Consider the following 16,573-nt stretch of genomic DNA (forward strand, 5'->3'; position numbering starts at 1 on the left):
TCAAAAGAAGCTGAAGGAAGCAACAAAAATCACCGCTAAGAAAACGGGAGTTTGGGAATTCTGACGGAGTTCAGACGTCGACACGACGGTTGTTCGCCGACACAAATAGTGCGACAGTGGTGAGGAAAACTCCACTTCGGGATGAAACCTCGGACAGACCAGGCTCTGGTAGGCGGTGTTGATGACCGGTTGGGGGTAGAAAGAAGAGTGGCAATAACAGTCACAAAAAAATAGTAGTTTGTAGTAGTTATTTGTGAAGTTCTGGCATAGCAGGCACTGGGCGCATCAAGGCACAGCAGGACGTAGCAGGACGTAGCAGGACGTGGCAGGACAGTAGCTGGGCACCGCAGACGTAGCAGGATGAACATGGCATGCAGAAAGTGTAGCGGGGGACAGCTGCAACCATGATTGGAGCTCTCGATCCAAGGGAACATGCTGGGAAAAAAGAACATAGGTCTCCGGGAGTGACTCCCAGAGCTAGGTTAGTAACAAGCATTTCTGGGACAGGAGTGCAAATAAATGGAAAGATACTGAAACAGAAAAAACCAGAGTTTCCTCATCTCAGGGTTAACAAACTCAGTTTTCACTAAACTGCTTCTGAACAGGACCCCTGTAGATGCAGTAACTCTGGCGGGAATGACGCGCGCATGTCATTGGTTCTTTCAAGGGGCGCAAGGCAGTGATGGTGGGTTGTTTTACAGAACTACAGCAGCTATTGTTACACATGAGATTTTCTCCATTTTTTGCTCACTTTCAGAAAAAATATAAAAATAAGTGTATATTGGAAATAGTTACCAACCTGCCTTTGAACTAACAAAATGATTACTCATAAACATTGTTCAAATGTGGGCTTAGAGGGATGCAAACATTTTGCACCCACCCACAAAACAATCCTAAAAGTAGGCAGTTCTGAAAAATTTTATTCATAGACACACAAAGCTAATTTAAAAAAAATATATCACCTAAAGAGGAAAGGAGCTTCAGTGTCTGGTTTATCACTCTGCTGTGATCACATTGTGCTTTGGCCGGCATGCGCACCACACACACACACACCCACAACAACACACACACACACACACACACACACACACACCACACACACACACACACACAGGATCAGGAACCCTGATTCAGCCCTGCAGCGTAGCCATTCACTGCTAAGTGATTGCCTTTCTTACCAGATGCTGTCAAGTGAAAGGACTGTTTGGTAAAACACCTTTACATACTGTCATCACAATTATTATTAGAATAAAAAAGTCCAGACCTGCATCATTTGAGTCAATATGGTAAAGGCTGGAGGAGATGGAAGACCTCTTTATGTTGGAAATGATCTGGTGTGTGCCAGTGGATGGATTGGGTTTATCAGGTACATTTAAAACGCACACAGCTGTATCAACAAGGAAGGAGGAGGTGGGTGGAGTGGTGAGTGAGTGATGAGGAGGTGATCGGGAGAGTGTGAAGATAACATGGTTTGGAACAAAAAAAGGGCATCTAAAAAACTGAATTTCAATCTCTCAGTGTCTCTGCGGGAAGCACACAGAGGAGTGTACCATGAAGAAAGTTGGACAGAGCCAGGGTTCTTTTCCTTCGCTGGTCTTATCGAGATAACGGTTCCTAAAAACTGCCTGTGAGGCACGTGTTGTCTCAAAATAACAAAGATTGATTGCAACCAAGTCCCACTCAGAAACCATGTTAAGGTATGTAAAAGTACTCTGTATGATCAATAATTTTATTTAACATGGTGTACCACATAAAAAGGAAAAAGAAAGTCTGAAAAGTAACTGGGAGCACATCTACCCTTTTCCCTTCACGGAAATTTGGATCTAGTCAGACCCCGACTCTTTAGAGATTAAGAGACTGTATCCACTAAAATTGCGCAGCATGCAGCAGTTGTATCAGAATGGAAGTGTAGTTAGCATCTTTTATGTTGTGTGTTAGCTTGTAAGCTTGTAACTGGCAGTGGCTGCAAATGTGATGTATGTTTTCGCTCTCTGTACTGACAGTCCGCTTTGCGCTGTAGGTGTCAGTTTTCTTTGCTGGCTTTCCGGTATTAAACAGCGATTGGTTTACAGATTGGTGAATTGCCTGGATACGTTTAATCTCAGATGTCACAGACATCTCCATTTTAGGAGATGATTTGACATGCTCTCTAGTGGAAAGATCAAACATTTTAGGGGATAAAACATAGAAAAAATACATTTGAGCGGAGTGGTACTTAACGAACAATGTGACCCTAACCTTCTGTCCCTAGCCGACTGTTCTCCCATAGTCTGATCCACAAGTGCTAAGAAAAGCAAAATAAGCATGATGCATCATCAGCGACTACCTGTGAATGCACAACACAATGCAGTCCAGACTTTATGCCAGAGCTGTCCCTCAGTTTCAGCTCTATGAAGGTGAACTGAACAGCTACATGAGATGGCCATGACCAAGAACGAGTGACTTCATATACAACAGAGAAGTGCAGTGAAAAAAAAAATGATAATGTCCTTCTACTATGTATGTAAATGGAACATGTAATGGATCAACCTCATTACATTGCTAGTGATAGTGATCACATCATATAGGCATCATTTTTGAAACTATTTATATGTGCTTAACTAATGACTATAAAAAGCAGAAACAAAAAAAGTAAATGATAACCAATGTTACAAATGTAAGCATAAGCAGGTCTACTCCATAAAGTTAGACTAACTAGTTAGACTAGTTAGACTTTCCAGTTGGTTCACTAATACTCACATGAAAACGTTTCAACCATACAATTATCAGTATTTAATAAATGAATGATTGTTGGCTCGCCTAATTAAAAAGAGAGGGGCTTGACAAGTTCAACTGAGCACTTCAGATGTTTGGACCACAGAACCAGGGTGGTGGAGAGAATCTATCACATCCTGTGACTGCACAACAGTAAAGGCTCTGAACCCTGACCCAAGCGTTTTCAGTTAATCTGGCTGGTTGGACCCTCCCAGGACTGTGTGGGTGTGTCTGAGACTGATTGTGACATCTCCCTGAGCCTGCTGTTAGCTCTGTTGCACTGGAAAAAAGACAGCTTTGTCCATTTTTTGGTAGATTAAAATGTGTTACCTAATAATTCCCATCTAAACTCAGTTCCCCTTAACCTGAAAATAAAGTGTTTATTAAAATTTAAGCATTATATATGCTCTGGTAGTAACCCAAAAAATACAAGGATGAACCTGAAAAGGAGCATCATATGGGCCCTTTAAGCAGCTTTCTTTAGCCAACCTTTGCGTCTGTTCCTTCAAACAGGCGGCTGCTCTCCCTCCTCCATTGACACCGAGTCAAAGAGCAGTCTAAACCAACAAACCCAGGGTAGAGGGAGTGTGTGGAGGTGATCTAGTGTGTCAGAGGAGACTCTGTAGAAGGACAGAGTGCCACAGGCCAGTCCAGATACACGGCCACTTGGTAGAGTCAGTGGGGTGTAAATACAAAGGATAAATTGTTTCCTCAACATCTACAGACTTTTTCCTATATGGTCCCTTCTCATTTCATATGCTTCTGCTGTGTTCCCGTTCTTAGTTTTTGTGGTCCCCTGTTTGTACTCCCTGTCGGCTGTGTGTATTTGTCTGGTTGTGGTCTTCTCACTCTTGCTCCTAATCAACCAGCACATGTGCAATCATCCTTATCAAGCTCCTGCAGTATATATTACAGGATATCCATCAGTCATCACCAGTTCACCAATGTGGTATAAGGCCTGGGCCAAACTAAACTCTAGTTTACATTTCCTGTGTGTACCTGAACATTGTTAACTGTGTTTGCCTGTGCCAATGAGTGTGTGTGTCACATAGATCCATCAGAAAATTAATAACAACGTTTAAAGATGCTGTGAGAATGAATACATGAGGCCCATTGTAAAAGAAACTAGCTGAGAAGGGAGGGTTAAAACTCAATCATCCTGCGTGATGAGGACGATGGTTCCAAAGTCCCTTGTGTGGCAAGGCTATTGTTTCTTATTTTACATATTTTTTTAAATATATATATATATACATTACTGTCCATCACCAGATCTCCCACCATCATCAGATTGTTGGCCTAGGATTGTGGGACTGGGTGGTGCTCATTTCTTGCTGCACTCACTGAGCTCAGACACAGCCCAAAACAGTATGTAAAAGCATTTTGGAGTTCATTACGAGACACGGTTAGCTCCTTGTTTGCTGCACGTGCTGCCTGTAATTTAAAAAGGGGAACACCTTTGATCTACAAAATAATCTGGCAAGATACTTGTTTTTATGACAACCATTATGTTCCGTTTTAGTCAAGATCGCCCAAAGAGTTGGTGATTAACTCTCTGATGCATGACATATGTTGTTTTCTGTTTCCTGTTTATTTGAAAGTTCTCGTCTCCCTTGTGTTTTATTACTTCCTGTTGTAGATTTTCCTGCCTGTGTGATCACCTTTCCCACCCAACACCCATGTGTTGCACCTGTGTCTCAGTGTTCCCTGTCTTGTGTATTTAAGTTTACATAGTGTAGCGTCTGCCAGACTCCCAGGCTTTGGGAGAGGAGGTCTATTTTTCTTTGGGACGTGTGCCACAGGCAAATGGTAAACCCATGGTAAATCCAGAGCATTCAGTTAGCCCCAGTCCCCATGTCAGCTGCTAGCAAGCAGTCTCCACATAGCCAGGTAGCCATGAGTCCGTGCTGTGCAGCGGACCAGAACCCCAGCTAATATATATATATATATATATCACTGTTTATGATGGTTTACAAACAACTGGTACATTAACAACGTGTAATGATATCTGGTCCATCTATCTCTGTAATGTTTATAGATGTTAAAAATGGTTACTTAAAGGCTACAAACATTTTTTTATTATTACTCAATAACTAATATAGTATAGGTATATAATGTGTGTATCAATAAATAGCACTACTAATATTTATTATTTAATTGAATGTGTGTTAACAGTAAAATGATGGTTTGCTAACAGTTAAATGACAATTAATTAAGATAATTAACTATCAATTACCATCTATTAATGAGGTTATAATAAAGTGTATCCAATTTTGTAAAATGTGAGGAGTAGAAAGTACCAATATTTGTGTTAAAATGTAAGGAGTGAAAGTTAAAAGTTGCCACAAAATAAAATAAAGTGAAAATATCTGAAAAATACTTGAATACAGTAAAAAGTATTTGTAGTTTGTTACTTCATCTCTTGCTTATTTCTATTCATGCTTTATTTAAAGTGTATGGTTGTATGTATGGTGCATGGTAAAGATATGAGGCATGCAAAGCTTTTGTTAGGGCCAACCGTTTACATAAATACATGCAAGCAAAGCCTAAATAAATGTAACCAAGCAGAAACGAAAACATTATGAAACATTCATAACAGACAACTACGTATTGATATTGATCCCAAGGGAGTTTGTGTCAAATACCGTCAAAACATTTAAACAACAGCAGATCCCTGCATTTACAAAGTTTACAGTGCAGTCATACACTTAACATAATAAAGTTAATTGTCAAGCAAAAAAATGTGAGTAACTAAAAAGAAAACATTTCTAATACAAAAGGTAGTATTGAATTTATATTATACCGTCCAGGAATGCATTTCTTTATACTGATGGGTTTGTCATCAATTCTTACTCATAAATAATGAGTAGGTACATAGGCTACATTCTAAAAAAAGACCTGATTCACGCGAGAAATGGCCTGGGTTACTGACACAATCAAACAATTGTCCCTTAGCCCGTGGCCATATGTCCAACAAACTTCAGGAAATCTATTCTGAGGTGTTTCTGCTGAATACACGGAAGACTAACATGGGTGAAAACATAACCTTGCAGAGGAGATGAAATCTCCAGTGTAACGCAAATAAAAATATAAATATAATTTATGCCAGTATATGACACAGTACATGACACATCAGAAACACGTAATGCAAAACATTACATCAAAAACATCAGGCCCTATGAACTACCTGAATCAAAATGATAGCCCTATTCTGTGTGTGTGTGGTGTGTGGTGTGTGTGTGGTTGTGTGTGTGTGGTGTGTGTTGTGTGGTGTGTGTGTGTGTGTGGGGTGTGTGGTGTGTGTGTGTGTGTGTGTGTGTGTGTGTGTGTGAGAGGTGTGTAAAATACAGAGTTCTTAAAGTTAGTTAGCCCTACTTAAACATAAGACATGATTCTCACTGAGCTAAAAAGTGCAATTGTGACGTTTGGCGGGGTTTCTTTTTTTTATCCTAGTACAACATTCACATCCTGTCCTTACTGGCATTACAGTGACATTGGACAAGTGGCAATTTGGAGCAAATACTGGTAGGAAATGCTGGAAAAATCACAGTCCTCTTTCGCAATAATTCAATTTCAAGTTCAGTGAAGCCAACATGATGTCATTGGTCTGAGTTAGTGCTAGCCATTAATGAAAGGACAATGTCTGCATTTTACTGATACTTACAGTTAACACCAGCTAAATGCTGGTAGAATATCACATGGCTGCTTGATTTGCTTCACTCCCTAGCCCCAAAAAAAACAATAGTAATCTATTGAGTGGCAGTGGGAAAAATAATTAATTTCCAACCCTGAATTTAGCCATCATCAGTTTATTATTTACATCGTAACATGTCAAAATGTGTTTGTGAACAGGCCCTATTGCTTCATAGCCAAAAGCACATAGATATACCGAACTGTCTTTTAAGGTAGTGAAGCTACGGACCTTCATTGAAATTTTGAACTGGCCGTGTGCAGTAAAGCACAGAATTAACAAACATGACATTACTACATATTAAATGTACTATGTACTGGTGCCAGTGTCAGACTGCACAACACCGGTCTTAATGGAATCCTGACTGTTAAGAATATTAAAGTAACAATCTCAAAGATCTCTGTTTGGCTCCGTTGGTGGCCCACATGCAATAATCGGTATACAGGTGTGTTTTTCGATCTTAGTAGAGACAATCGGTGTCACTTCAGTCAATTTGCATTTGCATTGCTATTGCGTTAGCTCCGCCTTCCCTCTCTGGCAGACCAACCACTGCTGGGTGGGGAAAAACACCTTTGGTTCAAAATCCCATTGACATCGGGCTTTTGTCTTTAATGGGAAAGGTTACAATCGGCATTTATTCAGGGACAAATTACTCTGCAGTAGTCACGGGTATTATCAGTTTCGGCTCGGAAGGATGGAAACATGACAACTGGGTGGACACACCAAGTTTAAACCTTTTTCTGGCAAAATGCTATGACATGGGTTACCTCTGTCTGTTATCACGGCCACATATTCCATCCACTCCACCCAATAGCCATTTAGTCAGCACAGGGTTTAAAGAGAGAGATGAACAACAGATTAAAATAAGAACCACCGGCCAATGTCACCAGCCTCCGCGCTTGTTACTAACCCTGATTTCCGGCGTGTTTGTGACATCAGTGTGGACACACCACCAAAAGAAAAAACAGAAAGCCATACTTGTGTACTCACGACGGGAAAGCAGTCTGTGCCTATTTTTGGGGGTTTACCTGCTTTTAAAAAAACCTGTATCTACCTGCTATTTTTGGTGAACAAAGGGTATAACTGTGCCCCATCAGTGATTTCTAATGGTAATGTCAGCACAAACCCCGTCATAACACTTAAATGCAAGGGCTTTCAGTGGGCCATAGGCTCAGCAATGCATTACCTCATTCAGATGGTGACTTACAGTAGAGACATCATTTAAAAGAGAATATTCAGATAAATCATTGAGTACACCTGTGTATGACAAGTCAAAATGGCGGCTACACATCTGTGCCCAAACATACAGTAAATACCAAGGTAGCCCAATAAAATTTAAAAAAAAAAAAAAGGAATTTGCTGTTGGTTTCGAGTTAATTCCTCCATGGGTCTTGTAATAGATAGAACTGTAGGCGAAAACTAAGTTTTTCTGTTTTTGGATGCTTTTTACTCAGCAGTGTTGGGTATGCTTTCATACATCATTCTCTTGATGATATACTAGTCAGGTGTGCTATGATTTATATGTTAACAATAATAGGAGTTAGGTCAAACAGAGGCGGCAAATGGCTTGATTTTTTCTCCTTTTTTGCATGCTGCATGTGCGTCTACTTTCTTTGCGTTCAGTATTTGCGCTTACAAAGTGGTTGTGGAGGGCCGTGTCGTGAGTGTGCGCACTGCGGAAAGACTGTGTGTGAGAATGGTGTGCATGAGGCTGTGTACACATGTCTATATCGGGCAGACATCAGGTTGTACAGTAAAGGATTGATGGCAGCGCTGAGGTAAAAGAGGCAAGAGGAACCAGGTGAAATACTGAGACAGATAGTATAAAAATACAAGTGTGTGTCAGGTGTGTGTGTATGTATCGTTGAAGTGTGGCGTATGTGTGTTATCATTGTACAGATCGGTGGGTGTCACAGCATGTGTGTGTGCGGTGGCAGGTGTGTGATTGTGTGTTTTTTTTGGCGTTCACATCAGTTTCTGTGTCTGCCAAGTGTGTGTCTCCATCAGGGGGCATGCTGATTTGGACTTTGGGTCGTTGACAGATGTCACCAAATGTTTTGTCTCTTTTGTGTGAGCAGTCATTTTTCCAGTGAAGTGCATGTCCGAGTCTGAGTGGCTGAAGGGTTCAGTGACAGTGTGAATGTTCAATATTTCTGTTTTGTATGACATCAGAGAGAAAATTGTTGTCGGGTGTAAGTTAGGTGTGTGATGCTCCTGTCTGTCAGAACTGGAGGCCAGAGAAAAAGAGAAAATGTCCGACCCACATGGAAGGGCAGCCAGCACAGAATAAAAGCCAAGACAATCACTCCTGGAGGAGGTGAAGACACAGGGCCAGGGTGGAAGAACAACACAGGTAAGGACATTAGAACCATTAAAAGGCAACCTCAGGGCTCAATTTTACAATTTAAACAGACATTTTGGCCGTAAAAAAAAAATCTAAAAATCTGTCTGAAGCTGCAAAACATTAAGTCTAAATGAGTCTATCAACATTATTATGTAATAGGTCAAAACAGCATTAATAAATGGAGATGTTTTTATTGCCCGTCATTTGATCTAATTTTAAAAAACTACTAAATGAGCAATTAAATGAGGCCTAATATCTGCTACTGCTTTATGCACTTTATTTGCATAGTCGAACTATCACAGAAGCAGTAGGCCCTTAAAACAGAAAAGCAGAATATGACAACCATTTTATTTATTGAAAAATGAGAGTTAATGTGCACTCAGCAACATATTTATTAAATGTAAATCTTAATCCAAGTCATCCAATCAACACTTTTGTGCTTTTTCCGATTTTTTTAACAATTTTTCGACGTTTCTGTCCTTTTTTGGACACTTTTGATACTGTTGTTTTTTACGTTATGGTAATAAACCTAATTTTAGGAAATTATACTATTTTCAAGTTTAAAAAGCAGTAATATTTAGATAAATTAAAGGAATGTATGATGTATATAATCACACACTGGGAAGTTTACTTGGAATCTGGCTTTCAATCAAATCAAATCAATCTACAACTACTGCACTATTAAGTTACAAATGATTTTTCTCTGCATAATAGGAGTCAACCAATGGTGCAATTTTATTGATTTGACAAAAGCGTTCAACTTAGTTGTCACTGCTTGCTCTTAACTGTTCTCTGCTGGTCTGCGCACATGCACTGCTCTAGTTCAATTCTTATCCCTAACAGAAAACAATGTGTTGATTCAAGGATGCAAATCCGAGATTTTAATTCAGCAATGAGGTGTCCAAGGTTCAACTATGGTACACTGTCTTTTTTATTTTTTTCACTCTTTATCTATGATTCAAAGGATTACAACAAGGTACAAAAACAAAATGAACTTTTTTTCTATTTTTAATTACTTTCCATCAATTTGTTGAGTTGTGTGTCAGCTTTAGCAGAAAATACAGATTATACACTTCCGAAATAATTTCTTACAGATAGAATCAGCTCTACAGTCTGATGTTGATAGCCTACAAACACTGGCCTATAAGAAATAAATTACAACTTGTAATAAATGCAAAACCAAATTGACATTATGATATTTGGAACTCCACAGACCATCAAATCAAATTAAAAGGTCACACGTGTAATTATATGTTCTGATGGTAGCTCACTGCAAAAAGCCGAAACACCAAATACTTTGACTTGGCTAGACTCTGAGCTCTCATTAAAGTATCATATTGATATATTTTAAAAAGAATCAACTTTAGTATTGGTGTTCTCTACCGCTCCATAAATGCTTCTCTCTTTGTTAGAAAAAAAAATATCTTACCAATTATGGACTATGGATGTTGCAACCAGCATTAATCTTCTCCCTCTCAATGTTGTTTACAACAGATCTGTAGATTTTTTCGGTTGTACTTTCACAACTCATCATTGTATTATGTGTGAAATGTGCTCTACCATTACCCTCAATAAGAAGACATCAGCATTGGTTGAATTTAAGTTTAAAATGAATACAGTTCAATTACCCTAGTTTCTAAAACAGCTTATAGTACCCTTTACTACCATTTGAGACACTCTACACAACTTTTTTTTTCTGTCCCTTTATGTATCTTTTGCTACAACTAAGACGCTTTAAAGCCCTCTCAGATCGGAATAATCTACCTGTAAACATTCAACCCATTTCATCCTCCACTCATTTAAAAATGCTATCACAGTCCAACTGTACCGACCCAAACCCTCTACAACACCATGATAACACTCTTCTAATATTATACTAATATCAGTTTATTTCTTGGCTCTGTTTCAAACTAGATTATGATTATGAAGTTTTTTTCTTTTTTATGCTGTCTTTTTGTGTCTGTTTTGTTTTGTTAACTGTTGTGTCTAATTGTGGATGTATTGTAAATTCATTTTTCGTTAAGGACACTCAAAAGGTTACTCCTAATAAGAATATTCAAACATACTGTGAAACCATTTTAATTTGTTTTCAATTTGCTATAAAACTGAATAAACACCCAAAAGCAAGAGTAAAGTAAAGATCCAATCAATGATGTATCATCCATGTTATCTGGGGTACTAAAACTGGGTAGTAAATTGATATAGAAATTTTGAAAACGCGTCAAATTTGACCGAGGACAACATATTATACAGGATCCATCTGCTTGGACTTGACAAAAAGACAGATAGCTATTTGCTTTTCGATTAAGATGTTGTAAATGTAACATACTTCTTAATTGAGTCAAAGCTTGGGCTCTGTGTTAATATTTAACAAAACTATTATCACTGTTCCCTGTGTCATGTTACACAAATTCCTAAAGGTGGTGTCTGTGACGCATGTTTCTCACCAAGCATTTTGACAGTGTGTCGGTGATCTGGTCTCTGCGGCTGCTTTGTGGACGGAGACACAGGTCCGTCCAATCAGGCTGTAGACCAGTCCCAGGATGCAGGGGTACCAGGAAGTACAAGTTGGAGAGTATCATCATGGCTGACAGCAGGCCGGAGGAGACGGCGTAGTGTGTGCAGCGGCACTCTCTCTTGTCAATCGCTCCTCCATCAATGCCTTCTCCTTCTCTCCCTTATCTTCTTTCATTTTATTTTGCCGCTCTCCCCCAACTTCCATCCCTCCTTCCTTTCACCTCCTCCTCATTGCTGTGTTCATTTTTCCTCCATCTCCTTGTTTCCACTCATCTCCTTCTTCCATTCCTACTTCTCTCTCTCTTTTCACCAAACCATTTTATATCCCCAACCTTTCATCCACCTCATTTTTCTTTTTCTCCCAACTTTATGCCTTCACCCTCTATCCATTGAGGCCATGTGTCCACTTCCTTTCCCCCCCACCTGTCACCAGTCTTCCTGTCTCCTTCCCGGTTGTCCACCCTCTGTCCTCCCTCCATCCGCCAATCCCCGCTCCTCTCCCCCAACGTCCTCCACTCCGACCATGAGCAACACTGGTGCTGCGCGACGGCCCGCGCCAGCCAGAGGCAGCCAATGAGAGCCCTCGTTCTGCGCCTTGTCACCAGGGTCTTGGCTGTGATTGGCCAGCAGACGGCCAGGTACCTCTCAAGGGAGAGGAAGGTAATATGGAGGATGGGCAGAAGGTGCAGCACTCTGAGAGGACATTGTCAGCTTACAGGCAAGGTCTCCTAAGGGCCAGGGTCTGGGCCTCCACAGCTGGAACACACATTTTTCACTTTTATCCACTTCATAGCACAGCAGATAAGCCATTAGTTGCAAAGACATTCCCACGCACTCTCTAACTTGCAATATATAAAGTGTAATATAGGCAAGGTTTTGGTACTAGATCATCTTCAGGCAAAATTAATTTGAGTTTCACTGCAACTTTTAGCTGTTTGTCTCCCTCCAATGCACAGTTTTTTTCTGTACTAAAAATCCCACTAGCCACGTAAATTTTAAAAAGGCAGCCATCTTGATTTTGTGTGGCATGGATTTATCAAAATAACAATTCCCAAGGAGTATTTATGCCAATTTCGGTACTTCGTTCCATTTGTGAAAGATTTTCCTGTAAAAATGCAATTAGCTGCTACATTATCATGACAACACAGCAGTCTGCTTTGACAGCAGTTTCAGAATTAGAAGAACAATCAGAGGAGATCAGGAACAAGGACGTTGATTTCATTTGCCAGAGTCAGAAAGAGAACTACAAAAAAGGCGACAAGCATGTATGAGTTTGATGCAGTTGTACAGAATGACTTACAGATTATTCATATGTGTCAACGCACCCGGCAACCGCTACTAAGCTTCATTTCAATGAAAATTACGTTAGGGAGAATGAATCACTCACTATTGTTTGGTTCGGTCAAGAAAACAGTGAGGAAAGAAGAATTGAAGAACAATCATTTTTTTAACCATGGAATATTGTTATTCACTCAATCACATCATGTCATTCTCCATTGCATTTGCAGAGGAAATGACATGAGAATAATCTAAGATCACTCTGGGTATGACACAACGCTTTACGTGTAGCAGGAGAAACTTAGTTGCCAACAGGGATTCCCCTGAGGGGAAAAACAAAGGGCTTGTTTAAATCACTATTAGACAACAATTCTCCAAAGGAGCAAGTGTGTGTGTGTGTGTGGTGTGTGTGTGTGTGTGTGTGTTGTGTGTGTGTGTGGCTGTGCTGTGTGTGCGTGGTGTGGTGTGTGTGTGTGTGTGTGTGTGCGTGTGTGTGTGTGTGTGTGTGTGTGTGTGTTGTGGTGTGTGTGTACCTTATACAGATCCAGAGGCAGCAGTAGGAGTATCAACAGATCGCTGACAGCCATGCTGCTCAGGTAGAGGTAGGTTGAGCTTCTCATGTGAGGTCGGAGCCAAACCACCAGAATTGTTAGTATATTTCCCAGAAGCCGAAGAGCATCAGTGGAATGTAATGACAGTCACACAACACTGGAATAATGAATATGGGAGTATGTTTTCAGAATCACTTTGTGTTTAATGACTGTACACATTGTCAGCATCAAACTAAAAAACATTTCTTTTATAAATTTACTGCACCATGCACGTAGAATTACGCTTGAACGCTAGTCTGTGGTAATTTATAGGAACATTTGACATTTTGCCTGGCTCCGTCAAGAGTAAGAGAAAATCATGGCAGCCACTAAATTCCGTATTAATATGTTACATCTCCAACAACCAAAGTTCATAAACACCGGGTTTTTTTCTGCAGGGTTGAGCCCCAAACCCTTTATACCCCTCTCCGCCCCATATTCTGCTACTCTACACTGACTATTAAACAAGGCGAAATACAACTACAAACAACACAACCACTTTTTGACAGAGCCGGCTTGTGTCGATCTCCTTTAATTTAAACGAAAGAGGAAAACAATTTAATGGTGGGTTTTATATTGTCCTGTCCAGAAATTTCTGGACAGGACAGAAAAAAGTCAAAGGGGACACTACATCCGTTGCAGACCCACTTTCTGATTGTTTTTTATTTCTAAAATCTTGCCTGGTGCAACTTAAACTTCCATGAAACATTATGCAATTAAAAAACTTTTTTACTATTGTTTTTTACCACCTAACTCAATTATCCAAAAATAGGTTCCTCCGACTGGCACTTGGGTTGAGCAGTCCTCAGGAATCCAGATGCGAGGCCACAGTTTTCACTTCACAGCCACTGCCCATGTTCCCTACTCCATGAGATCCAAGCTGACGCAGGGTGGGGTTAGACGGAAGAAAAAAAGCAAAGAAAATCGGCAGTGGAGAGCTGTGGTCCCCCAGGTACAGGGTGCAGGGGTGACGCACAGCGATGGATTTCCTATGGCGCTTAATCACGGCTACACTGAGGGGATGGTCGGGTGAATTGCTTTCTAGCTGGAACAAAAGGAAAAACATGCACGCATTAACAAGAAATAAAACATATGAATGTAATACTGGATACTCCTAGTATTAGTTCCAAATCCCTCATGAAAAATGAAAAATGTAAGGTAGCTTAGTTAATGTCAACACAGTTAAGGTCCATGTATGAAATATTTAAATGCTACTAATTCGAACTACTTTTGTTATTTTCTATTACTTAAACCATCATATTAATGATAATAAATCAATTTAAAAGTCAACATTTTTGCATCCACCATAAAAACAATCCAAACTTAAAACTGTATGCAGCTGTAAAAAATTGTATTCATGGACAACACAAGAAAATTTAGATGTAGGGGAAAATAATATACTCACTAACTGAGAGGAGCTTCAGTGCTGGGTGTATCTCGCTGCTGCGAGCACACACTTGTTCTTTGGCCGGACTTGCGGACACACACACACACCCGACACACATGCAACACACACCTATCTCTCCCCTCTTAAACCCCTCTCTCTCTCTCTCTCTCTCTCTCTCTTCCTCTCCATCTCCAAAACCTTGTCTATACATAAAGGTCCAATGTGTAAGATAAGGCCAGATGTTTAGTTTAAAACAGTAATTATCAACAGAAGTAAAAACGTTTTGACGTTGTGTCAAATACGTCTACAATGTAGAAAGATGTCAACTATTGTCATGTACATGTGCGGTAGACGACAGGTGAAAAACGCCCTCAATTTAAGAAAACACTGCAAATAGGCAAAACACAAGCAAATTAAGGATGCATCTTCATTAATTTGGTTGCTCATTGCGCTGCAAATATTCACAACACAACCAAATACATAGACGCCTCCCAAATACAGGAACGATGTTAAAAGAAAAGCATGTGAAATGGGACACGTTCAATCTCAGATGGTTTGAATCGGTGTGCAACTCCCTTGAGATCATATACTGTAAACATTAAGTCTATGTTTGAGATATGTTTTCTCTCGGCTCAGGTCCCCGGTAATACGCAATCAGCAGAGACGTGTATGTAAACTCATGGTAAAAACATTTCAAACGCATCAGCGTTTAACATTGATGTTTGTTTAGTCATATTACATGAGAGGGTTTAACTTTGAGGTCCGAAAGGGGCACTGAAGTGTAGGCTCCTCACGTGTAGGCTAATATTGATCAATGTGTATTCATATTGTGGGGCAATTCATCTTGAAATACAAAAAAAAACAGAATCAGAACATCTAGTCCCTCTCTGTTAATCAGCCAGCCAATTTGAGCTGTGGTTTGTAGAGACCGGGGATTTACCAAACTGACTAAATCCGCCCTACATTAAACACAAAATTGCTAGTTCCATTGTGTAAGACATCGTGATTGCCGTACGTTTAGCTCAAAACCATCCAAAACACAGAGTACAAAGACATAGCTGACGCAAGCTTTTACTTTGAAAAGTCAAAGCTCGGGGGGGGGGGGGGGGTAAGTAGATGGGAGCATGACTGTATTATAATATATATCTTAATTTAATTATACCACCTATGGACGGAGGCGTGAGAGGGGAGGTCTCCAGGCTGCAGCCATATCCGACTCTAATGGCGGTTTTCCACTGCGTGGTATCTACTTGACTCGCCTCGACTCTACTTGCTTTTTTTGGTTTTCCATTACGAAAAAAGCCTGGGACCTGCTACCAGGTACTTTTTTTAGTACTAACTCAGGAGGTTCCAAGCGAGCCGAGGCGATACCAAAAGGTGACGTGCAAACCTGCAGACTGCTGGTTGGTCGGGAGAGAATCGTCATGTATGACTGCGTTTTTAGCAACAAGAGTGCGGAGTGTGTTTCCAGAACAAAGGGACATTTAAAACAAATCTAGCCAGACACCGACAGATTATCTACTCTCTGCACTATTCTCACTTTTCAACTGTCGGGCTACAGCGGCTTCATGTTGTTTTCAATATGCACACTGTTACTTTAAAAAAACAAGACAATTATATAAGAAAAGTTTTTATTTAGCTTTTCAAGTAGCGCTCAAACCCTCCGTACATCCGGTCTTCTTCCTCTGCCCCCTGTGACAGTGTCCCCTGGCTCTGCTGTCCCAGATGCATCCAGCGGTTGTCATAAGCCTCTCCGTGACTCTCATACAGATTATACAAAGTCCAGCAGGTCAGAACCAGAGAGCTACCGGTGGACATCGCCCAGGACGGTCTCGCGGCGGCGAGTTTACAAAGCGTGGAATGCTCTGAAACACAAACAGTACACAGCAAACATGTTAGGTGTAATCATGGTTGCTAAAGTTCATGTACTTTATATAGCGTATAGTAAATACTGACTGCGACGCTGAACACATGCAAATGTTAGCTAACGTTACCAGGAAACTTAACTACCCTTT

The 16,573-nt window shown here is 40.3% G+C and overlaps 1 pseudogene; it reads right to left on the reverse strand.

Moving 5' to 3' along the window:
- Positions 1-11,729: 11,729 nt before the first annotated feature.
- Positions 11,730-13,249, reverse strand: LOC116702283 (motilin receptor-like; annotated as a pseudogene).
- Between the last annotated feature and the right edge of the window lie 3,324 nt (positions 13,250-16,573).

This window comes from Etheostoma spectabile, chromosome 15 (assembly GCF_008692095.1).
Source record: "Etheostoma spectabile isolate EspeVRDwgs_2016 chromosome 15, UIUC_Espe_1.0, whole genome shotgun sequence".
Taxonomy (NCBI): domain Eukaryota; kingdom Metazoa; phylum Chordata; class Actinopteri; order Perciformes; family Percidae; genus Etheostoma; species Etheostoma spectabile.